Below are 10,406 nucleotides of genomic sequence, written 5' to 3'. Positions count from 1 at the left end.
AAAAAAAAACAAAGCGGGGAGCTTTTTATTATGGCTATTGTGTCACTTGTGACATTACGGAAAACCTTAGAAAAGTCTTTTCATGTGGCCAACAACAAGAACAAAAATGTCCCCAGATACACCCACCTACGATCTCCTTTTTTCATACCAGCTCCCTGTCAGAAGGAAGCACAGATCTGTGTTGGTCGTGCCCTGGTTACCGCTAACCAAGCTCAGTCCTCCCCGACTCCGCGAGTTTGTCCCCAAGGAGACTCAAATAGCAGGCAGAGCAGCCCCCTGCACGGGCTGAAAACCAGCAGTCCCGAAGCGCGGGGCCAGAAGCAGGGGTCAGGCCTGGACCCGCGCTGGGCCGCTAGTCTCCCAGGAGCGCCCAGGAGAAAGCTTGTGCAATTGTGCTGGCTAGGAAAACTCAAACAGGGGCTCAAGTTTTCAGGCCCAGGGAGAAGGATGAAATCATTAGTTTCACAAACGTTTGAGGGTTGAGTGTCCATTCTCTCCCTGAATCTCAGAGCAATGGATGCAGATACCAGAGTCAGCTACATCGATGACACAGCAGACACTCCGATCAGAAGCTCCGGGGCTGTTTGCAAAGCTGAAAAAGGTAACCATTTCTAATTCTAGCCGGAGGCTGGTTGACCTAGCACCAGGCTCTCAGATAAAAACTGGGAAAAAGTCCGTTAAGAATCCAAATATCGGGGCTGGCCCCGTGGCCGAGTGGTTAAGTTCGCGCGCTCTGCTGCAGGCGGCCCAGTGTTTCGTCGGTTCGAATCCTGGGCGCGGACATGGCACTGCTCGTCAGACCACGCTGAGGCAGCGTCCCACATGCCACAACTAGAGGAACCCACAACGAAGAATACACAACTATGTACCGGGGGGCTTTGGGGAGAAAAAGGAAAAAATAAAATCTTTAAAAAAAAAAAAAAAAAAAAAAAAAAAAGAATCCAAATATCATTAAGTCATTTAAACTAAATATCCAGACATTTAGTAACTTAAACAGTACAGTAATGTTTACTGGGTAAATATTCGCCCAAAATGATTGAAATTTGCATTTGTTTATTTACTTCTGTTTTTAAAACTTGTTAGAAAACCACCACCATCGTATCAGAAGTGCCTGAAGAACAGACGGAAGAGCCTTGGGGCCCTGGACAAGTAGAAGACCCTCTCCTCAGGAAAGAGAAATACTTGGGCCTGGTGACCTCATAGTTCGGTTAATGCAGTGTGACTTCAAGCTAGCTGTGGGCATGCTGGCTCAAGTCAAAGAGAATCTGGCTCTGCTGTGGAGGGAGGCACTGGCGTCCTCAAACAGTGGTCGGTGGAGGCCAGGCATTGCAGTGTAATCAAGCATTCATTCCCTCAACAATCGCGACTTAGTGGAAACTACCTGGTGGAAAGGCTGGGAGAAGGCAAGAACGCGGAGCACAGTCTTTGCTCCTCCCCTGGGCTCAGTCGGCAGGGCAAACAGGAATAGTTATAGCAGGAGGCTAAGGGACACAGGGGCACCACGGCTGGTCTGTAAAAAAGGACCAGAAGCCAGATTTCCTCCCCCTCCCGCTTTATTTAAAGCTCTGGGAGTAAAAACCCTCTGAGCCTAAGGTCCCTCATCGGTGAAAGTGGAACTGAAATACCTAATCGGCCGAGTTACACTGAGTTCTGAAACGTGTCTAACACGTGGTGGGTGACTGCTCTGTCGTTTATAACGATTATTACAGCAGCAGAGCGGCGGACGAGGCCTGCAGAGGGCGTGGCTGCAGGAGCTGGAAAGGCTTAGCGGAGAAGGTAGCGTTTGAACTGAATCTCAAGTAAGATTTTAATGTCGGGTTCACGGGCCTCTGTGGAGTTCAGGTTACAGGCCTCAGGGAGTGTACGAAGCCTCTGAAATTGGGTTCCAAACTTTATGTCGTGTGCACTTGTAGTTCCGGAGGGGCAGAGGCTCCATGGTTTTCAGCATGTTCTTAAAAATTAATGGTCGCCTCCAAAGGTAAGAACCACCTATGCTGGTCTGAAAGTATAATTAGAAGTTTGCCAGGTGGGCAATGTCAGAAAGGTCATTTCAAGCAGAGCAAACAGTTTACAAAAAACACGAACGTGATGCAGAAGCAAAGTGGCTCCGTGGATGTCCAAGCTGTGCAGCCCCACAGAATCCCGCGCTCAGAAGGGCCCTGCGCTCGGTTTAAGGCTGGCTGTCACTGCCTTCAACTTCTTAATGATCGTTTAACAAGAAGCCCTGCGGGTTTCCTTTTGCACTTGCAAATCAGATAGCCAGTCCCGAGAAGTACGGCATTTTCAGAGAATTCCCAACAGGTGGCGGGCATCGGAGCTGGAGGAGACTGGTGTGAGATGAAGTTAGAGGGAGAAGGACAGCCACCTGAAGGAGGTGACAGTCCAGCTAAGAAACTCAGAAATGGCTCCACAGGTGTGGACACAGGGAGGGACTTTACAAGTGAAGTGGCACGGCGTTTCACTGTTTCAAAGATCACTCTGGTGGCTTATGGGGGGGGGGGGAGATTAACAGCTGTGGACGATGAAACCAATGAGGCAGCTACCACAGTGGTCCAGGGAAAGAATAGGAGGGCCTGGATAAAACAGTAGCCGTGGGAAAGAGGAGGGGGAAGGTCAGGAGGCAGAACAACAGGTGGCCGGTTGGATGCGGGCTTTATGGAGGCGGCCAGCATGGCTATTATAGAGCAAACGGGAGGAGGAGCAGATTTTGAAAGAAAGATCATTAATTCAGTTTGGGACCATGTTGGGGTATCTTTGGGTGTTCTAGGTCAGGAAGTCTGCTAGGCAGTTGATGTTTAGGGAGGGGCAGTGGGAGAGAGAGGGCGGGAGGGAGAGGTCTGAGCTGGAGTGGGAGAGTTCTGAGTCATCAGCAACGGTGGGAGCTCTCCTCCCAGGGAGTCAGAACGTCAAAGACCCAAGCCCGGAACTCTGGGAACACAAGCGGAGGGGAAGGAAGGAGAGCCTGAGAGAGACTTCGCCGTGAAGCCAACGGACCGAAGGGCTCAGGGGAAGCCAGAGGTGCACAGGGGCAGGGCACACTAAGGAGAAGCCCTTTCAGAAGGGACAGAGTGGCGGATTAGCCAGGGAGTTGAAATAAGATGAGAGCAGAGCCAAGTCCTGTGGGGCTAGTTATGGGATGGTCACTGGTGATCATTAGCAAGAGTGACGTCGGGAAAAGCCAGGCGAGGAGTGAGGGAAGGGGAGAGCGGTGAAGACAGTGAGTGTGGACTCCTCTCTCAAGAGCCTCGGCTCTGAGAGAAGGGAGAGAGCGCACTGGAAAGAGACTCAGTCCAGGAAGCGGTTGTTGGTGTTCCGATTTGGGAGAAGGAGGAGGAGGAGGAGGAGGAGAAGGAGGAGGAGGAGGAGGAGAGGGAGGAGGAGAGGGAGGAGGAGGAGGAGGAGATGGAGGAGGAGGAGGAGAGGGAGGTGGAGGGGGAGGAGGAGGGGGAGGAGGAGGAGGAGGAGGAGAGGGAGGAGGAGAGGGAGGAGGAGGAGCAGGAGGAGGAGAGGGAGGAGGAGGAGGAGAGGGAGGAGGAGGAGAGGGAGGAGGAGGAGAGGGAGGAGGAGGAGGAGAGGGAGGAGGAGGAGGAGAGGGAGGAGGAGGGGGAGGAGGAGGAGAAGAAAACTGGCGATGGATATTAGCTCAGGTGCCAATCTTTAAGGAAAAAAAAAGAATATTCTTCCCCTGGATCTCCAATGTGTCTGCTTCCTTCTCACCAGTCAAATCTTCCCCCTAGTAGTTAATATGCCTAAAATTATTATCTTATTAAAATTAGACCTGTGTATCTGTTTGTTTACACCTCTATTGTCTGTCTTCCCCCAGTGGAATGTGGGTTCCTTGCAGGCTGGGCCTCTACGTGCTTTGTTCCAGGTGTCACACTGCGTGGCACGTGATGGGCAGTAGATAAATATTTGGTGACTGGCGGCTGTGTAGGAATTGAGATGGCAGATGGTTTGGCTGAAGTAGGAACGTGGTTTGAAAGTAGCAGTGGAACGGTAGAATTTTTGCAAGAACCTATTCAGATATCACTTGTGTGCTTAAAAACGAGTAAGTGAACAGGAGCGGCAATGGGAAGCTAGGAAATATCGCAGCCAAAATATGGTGAATCACACAATTTTAGAATTGGAAAGAAGCTTAAAGAGCATCGAATCACAGTGGTCTCAGTAGACAGATTAGGAAATGGAGTCTTCTCCAGAAAGGTGACTGGCGTGGCCCAGTCCCACTGGCGGTTAGTGACCCAGCCCGAGCACACCTTCTATTGCCTTCCCCTGATTTTGAACTTTTTTGGAAACTCATTAGTTGTCTTAGAAATTAGTTGGGACATTCCAGATCTCTCTCTACGCTTTCTGAAGATTACAATGATCTCTTGCTGGGAAATAATGCGTGGAGTTTGCCCTCCCCTTGGCTCATGCCCCCCAACGTTGGAAGAGTGTGAGTGACGGAGTGCTTAGCTGTGCCTCGCATTGCAAAGCTTCTCTCCGTCTGAAACAATGGGGTCTAAGTGCCTCTCTGGGCTCCAGGTAATTATTTCCCTGTGAAGGCTCAGGTTCGGAGTGTCAGAACTGTATGAGGCGAGGAGACACTGCATCAGACTTATGATTCCTTACCTTTTTTTGGGGTAAATCTTACAGAAAGCAGTGGTCTATTTGTTTTGTAAAGGATCTAGCCCCGATCTGGAATAGAGAGAGAGAATGCCCCAACTGGCACTCAGCAAACAGGACGGGTGTGCTCCCCAGCCGTGTGGCTGTCCTGTCCTGCTCTCACTCAGCAGCAGGCGATTGTTCAGGGCTTCTTGGCCTCAGACCCAAGGGCAGAGCTGCCAGACAGAGGCGTTTTTCCCAGAAGCCCTTGGAAGGAGCACAATCCAAACTTGTTTCTAGAATAGTGAGGCGGCGAAACCCTCCCTGGCTGCCCATCTCCCAGCTCACGGCTGAAGTGACCTCAGTGGATTCATGGAGGAGGTAAATCTCACTCTGTAAAAACGCTAATATTCCGGAAAGGCCACACACTGACGGGACCATCCATCCATCCATTCACTCATTCTTGCAGCAAGCAACTATTGAGCACTTGTTTTGTGTCGGGCCGATGCTGGATGCCGGGGAACAAAGGTCTACAAATGAGTGGTTAGATCTTGACTCTGAGTGAGCTACTCTTGCTCCCTAAGCCCGGCTTCCTTCTGGTAACAGACTGTAATTCTAGAAGCTCAAAGCAATTCGTAATCAATACTTATTACGCAATATCACTTTTGCTAATTTCTTTGCACACGTTGGTTTCTTGCAGCCCATTTTCTCTTCAAAGATTCGTTTCTCTTCTTCCTGGAGAATGTCTTCTATTCATTCATTCTTTCAGAGAGTTTGTAGGTCATAAAGCGTCTCAGCCTTGGCAGCTCCAAAAATGTCTTTATTTTACTCCTGATACTGAACGGGAGATTGACTGAGAATACAATTCTAAGATCAAAGATGATTTCCTCAGCACTTTGATGATATCACTCCATTGTCTTCCTACGAGCCAGGTGGTTGATAAGCTGTTAGTCTATTCCTTGGTAGGCAATCTGCCGGTCTTTCTCCAATAGCTTTAGGATTTTCCCTTTATTTGTAACTATCACGTGTCTAGGCGTGGAGTTTTTTGTTTGGTTTTATTCTTTTCAAGACTCCACGGGCTCTTTTTTTTTTTAAGATTTTTTTTTTTTCCTTCTCCTCAAAGCCCCCCAGTACATAGTTGTGTATTTTTAGTTGTGGGTCCTTCCAGTTGTGGCATGTGGGATGCCGCCTCAGCATGGCCTGATGAGCGGTGCCGTGTCTGGGCCCAGGATCCAAACTGGCGAAATCCTGGGCCTCCGAAGCAGAGCACGTGAACTTAACCACGCGGCCATGAGGCCGGCCCTCCATGGGCTCTTAATATAAGAACTATATGTTCTAGGACATTCTGAGGTCTTTATGTCTATACTTCTCACCCCTCCCTTCTCTCCTTCTAGAATTCCTATTAAAGGAATATTAGAACTTCTGTATCTTTCCTCTATGATTCTTACCTTCCATATGATAGTGATTTTATTTCATGCCGTAGTCTGAAAGAATACTTAAATGAAATCTTTCTAGGTCACTAATTCACTCTTCAGTCCTTCCAAATCTTTTATTTAGCCTATCTACTGAAATTTTAATTTTAAATTTGTATTTTTTATACTAAAGGTTTTTTAATTGGTTCTCTTTTTAATAGTAGGGTTTTTGTAACTTTCTGTTTTTGTTTATTGGCTGTGATTTCAACCTTTCAACATACTGACAAAATTAAATGTACTTGTTCTAGAATCCTCTTCCTATTGAGTTAACTCTTTTTCCTGGGGTTCCAATCTTCTATTTGTTGTATTTATTGTTTCTCTTTAATAGTGTTGATGTTCCCCAAAGTTGAGTGATTTGGGGGGAGGGCGGGGCTTATCTTGTACAGCAACAGTTCTCCCTGCGCAAAGCTTGTCCTGGCTGGGCGCTCCTCGCTGGAACCCCAACAGCTTCCCTCTGTCGTCTTAGGAGTCTCCTGTCACCACCTCAACCTATTACTGTGGCCTCCTGTCTCCTTTCCTCCTTTTAGGGATCAGAAAGTATTCCCTTTCTCTTCAAGAGTGACTACACATGGGGCCGGCCCGGTGGTGCAGCGGTCAAGTTTGCATGTTCCGCTTCTTGGCGGCCTGGGGTTCACTGGTTCGGATCCCGGGTGCAAACATGGCACCACTTGGCAAAAAGCCATGCTGTGGTAGGCATCCCACATATAAAATAGAGGAAGATGGGCATGGATGTTAGCTCAGGGCCAGTCTTCCTCAGCGAAAAGAGGAGGATTGGCAGTAGTTAATTCAGGGCTAATCTTCCTCAGGAAAAAAAAAAAGAGTGACTGCACACTTATAGATTTTTATCTCTTCTATTGTCTCTATGTATAAGAAACAGAAAGGAGAGATTTCCGTGTGTGTTTACTCCACCTTCTTAAAACAGAAAGTCCACCATGGAGTTTGAGTTTTTTTCATCACAGAATTTTAAGCTGAGGAGGGAATGATCATATATGTGTTTTTGAAAAATTATTCATTTGGCGTGGATGGTGAACTCAAGATAAGCATAAAGTCTTAAAATAGGAAGTTGTGGCAATGGCCTAGATAAAAAATGATGGTGGTCTGAATGAAGGCCGTGCCAATGGGATGGAGAGAAGGGAGCAGATTCAAAAACTGTAGAAAGACAGGACTGGGAGCTTGGTTGGGCAGGCAGGGGTGAGGCGGGATTGTATGATAAACATCAGGTTTCAGACTTGCCCCCAAAGCTAAAATGGGATGCCATCCTCTGGGAAAAATTATATAGAAGAAAAAGCAATGATGAGAGATGAATCCAGTTTTTGACATATTAAGTCTGAGTTTGAGGTGCCCATAAATACAGATATCCATCTGTAAATGTCTAATTGGCTCTTGGAAATAAGGATCTGAGCCAGAGATTGGAACTTGGGAATTATTAGTACACAAATAATAACTGAAGTCCTCAATATGGAGTCAGTCAACAAAGGAGAATATGTAGAGGGGAAAGAGAAGAGGACACAGGAGAGAAACTTGGGTACCAGCAACATTCAGTGAATGATTCAAGGAAAAGAAGGCAGAGGGCTTGACGACCAGGAAAGCGAATACTGAAACATTCAAGGAAAGAGGTGTCGGGGAGGAAGACATTTCCTCTACCCACTCTAGGTCCTTCCGGCTGGACAACAGATTAAGTTGACATGAGACAGAATAACAGGAGAAAGTCAAACAAAGCTTTATAACAAGTATACATGGGAGAGACCCAGACTGAATTGGCGAGTTTACTCAGAAAAACTGAGTAACTCGCCAAAATGGCAGAGGTTCTCATCTTAAATACCCTCCTCAGCTAAAGGCAAAGGAGGATGTTGGGGGAGGGAGGAGTGAGTTATGGGAGATCACCAGAAAAGCACAGTAAACAAGAGTAAGGTTGTTATGCAGATGTAAGTCCTTGTTTTCTGCATTGATGAGAGTGTCCAGAGGTAAGGTCATCCCCCCTTCTTCCTGGTACAGAGAGGGAGACACCTTTACAGATGGAGATTTCCTTTACAAATGTGAACGTCTCTTAACAAAGGGTAACTTCTGCTTTTCAGAGTTTCTCTCATGTCTGCAGTTTTTAAAAGTTACCAGCCCAAAATGATCCTCACGCCAAAGAGGTGCATCTTGGGGTGGCCAATTCCAGTCCCCCACAGAGGGATTTCAGGGAGGGAGGGACCAACATTGTCAGTGATGCAGAGAAAACAAATTGGATAAGGGCTGAAAATATGCATTGCATTTGCCCACTACAAGGCATTGACATCCTTAACAAGAATAGTTGTGCATTTTGGGAAGTAAAACCAAATTTTAGTGGGTTAAGTAAGAAATGGAAGTTGAAAATAGAGAACACAAGGGAGGGACACTCCAGAATCTGGGCAATGAAGGGAAAATGAGACAGGGTTAGAAGGCTAGAGAAGACAGGGTCAAAGGAGGACTTTTTAAGAAGGAGAAATCTGAACATATTTATAGTCTTATGGGAAGGCGGACTTTGAAGATCTAAGAGAAGAGGAGTAGTGATGGAGCAAGGTTGTTGAGGTTGTCGGGAACGACACTATGAGCAGGGGTCTAGGAGTTGGCGCTGGGAAGAGGGAGGAACACCTCTTCCTCTGAGCTGAGGAAAGAACAATTAACAAAGAGTTAGCAGTGGAAGCGTCAATGGGGATCGCCCTCTTCCGCGAAGGGGGAACCGGTGCCCTCCTTGCTTCCTGCGACGTCTTCCAACCATTTCTCCTCCCTCCTTCTTCAAAAACCCCAGCTCTTTAGAAATCCATCCTTTCCTCCTGTTGGATAAAATAACCCTCTCCGCTCCCACCAAAGGTGAACTCCCCCACATCTGTTGCGCATGGCCATGCAATCACTTCCTGTGGGGTTGCCACCCGTCGCCATCACACTAAAGCGATCCAGATGCTGACGACCATCAGTCCAACTCCAGCCGTAAACACTCCCCACTACCCCAGACTCACACACCTAACTGCTTCTCGATATCTCCGTGTGAATGTCTAATAAACAGCTCAGACTTGGCACGGGCAAGGCAGAATTCTTCACGCCCCACCTCCCCAACAACCTGCTCTTCTCCTGCTTATCCATGTTCTCTCACTTGCTCTCTTCCCCACACTTAATCCATCTACAAGCCATATTAGTGCAAATTTTAAGACAAATTCCAAGTCAATCCACTTCTCTCCCTCTCTTCTCACGTCTCCCTGGACAATTGCAAAGGCACCCTGACTGCTCTGCCTGCTCCCTCCCTTCCCTTTCCACAACCCCTGGGTCACATAGCAGCAAGTTACCTTTTAAGTATAAGTCAAAGTTTGTCACAACCACACTTAAAATATTCCAATGGCTTCCAGTCCCACTGGGAATAAAATCTAAACTTCGTACCTTAGATTACAAAGCTCAACATGACCTGGCACCTGCCTACTTTTCCAGACTTAATGCTTGCTATTTCCCCCTCACCACTCTGCCTAGAACGCTCTTCCCTGGCCTTTGAAGAAGTAGACCTTTGGTTCATTCAGAACTCAGATTAAGCATCGTGAAACCATCTGATATGAAATAGCCACCAGCACTCTATCACGTCATCTTGTCCATTATCTTTCACCATCAACTTTTTAAAGTGTGTCTGTTTGCCTGTTTGCTCTCTGGCTTCCCCCCAGCCTCCAGCAAGAATAGAAGCTTCTTGGGCTCAGGAGCCTCAGCCTGATGCGCTGCTCTGACCACTGCCTCTGGAACGTCAGGTGCTTAGTGAATATTTGCTGCATGAAGACGGGTCTGCTGTGAAGAATGAGCTTGGGGGAAGGAGTAGAAAAGGAAAGGAGCATGAGGAGGACTGGGACATCACCTGAAGGAGAGCACGCTGGGCGGTGAGCGAAGGAAAATTAACAGGTTGCTGAACGGCGCAGGAGCGCTGAAGGCCCCTGGACTTGGCCCTCAACTTGGCAGTGACATCCATCTACTTTGCTCTGTGATTTTTTTCTCCCACAGGGTTCAAAAGTCCTGGGATAAGAGTGAAAAACACAGACGGCCTCTGTTTCTTCATTTGTAAAATGCAAGTGTTAACGTAGATAACCTTTAAGGTTGCTCCAGCTTTAAAAATCTGTGATAATTCAAACATACTCAGGAAGCCAGGTACTCAAAAAATCTTCTGTTAAGTGAATAATCAATGACTCCCCGTCTATTCTCTTGTCATTCTGAGTTTTACCCATTCAGTTTCCTTGATAGAGTATCCCTTTTTACTTGTGGGTACACTTCCCCCCCAGCTTTATTGAGGTATAATTGACAATTAAGAATTGTATAAATTTGAGGCTGGCCCAGTAGCATAGTGGTTAAGATCGCATGCCC

The 10,406-nt window shown here is 47.4% G+C and overlaps 1 long non-coding RNA gene across 1 annotated transcript; it reads left to right on the top strand.

Moving 5' to 3' along the window:
- The first annotated feature begins 4,841 nt into the window (after positions 1–4,841).
- On the top strand, positions 4,842–10,084 carry LOC139082956 (uncharacterized). The gene is made up of 2 exons (XR_011539355.1): positions 4,842–4,962; positions 9,722–10,084. It is a non-coding gene; the product is annotated as an uncharacterized lncRNA (long non-coding RNA).
- Positions 10,085–10,406: the final 322 nt, after the last annotated feature.

Source organism: Equus przewalskii, chromosome 4 (genome assembly GCF_037783145.1).
Source record: "Equus przewalskii isolate Varuska chromosome 4, EquPr2, whole genome shotgun sequence".
Taxonomy (NCBI): domain Eukaryota; kingdom Metazoa; phylum Chordata; class Mammalia; order Perissodactyla; family Equidae; genus Equus; species Equus przewalskii.
This window is presented reverse-complemented; position numbering and strand designations above follow the sequence as displayed.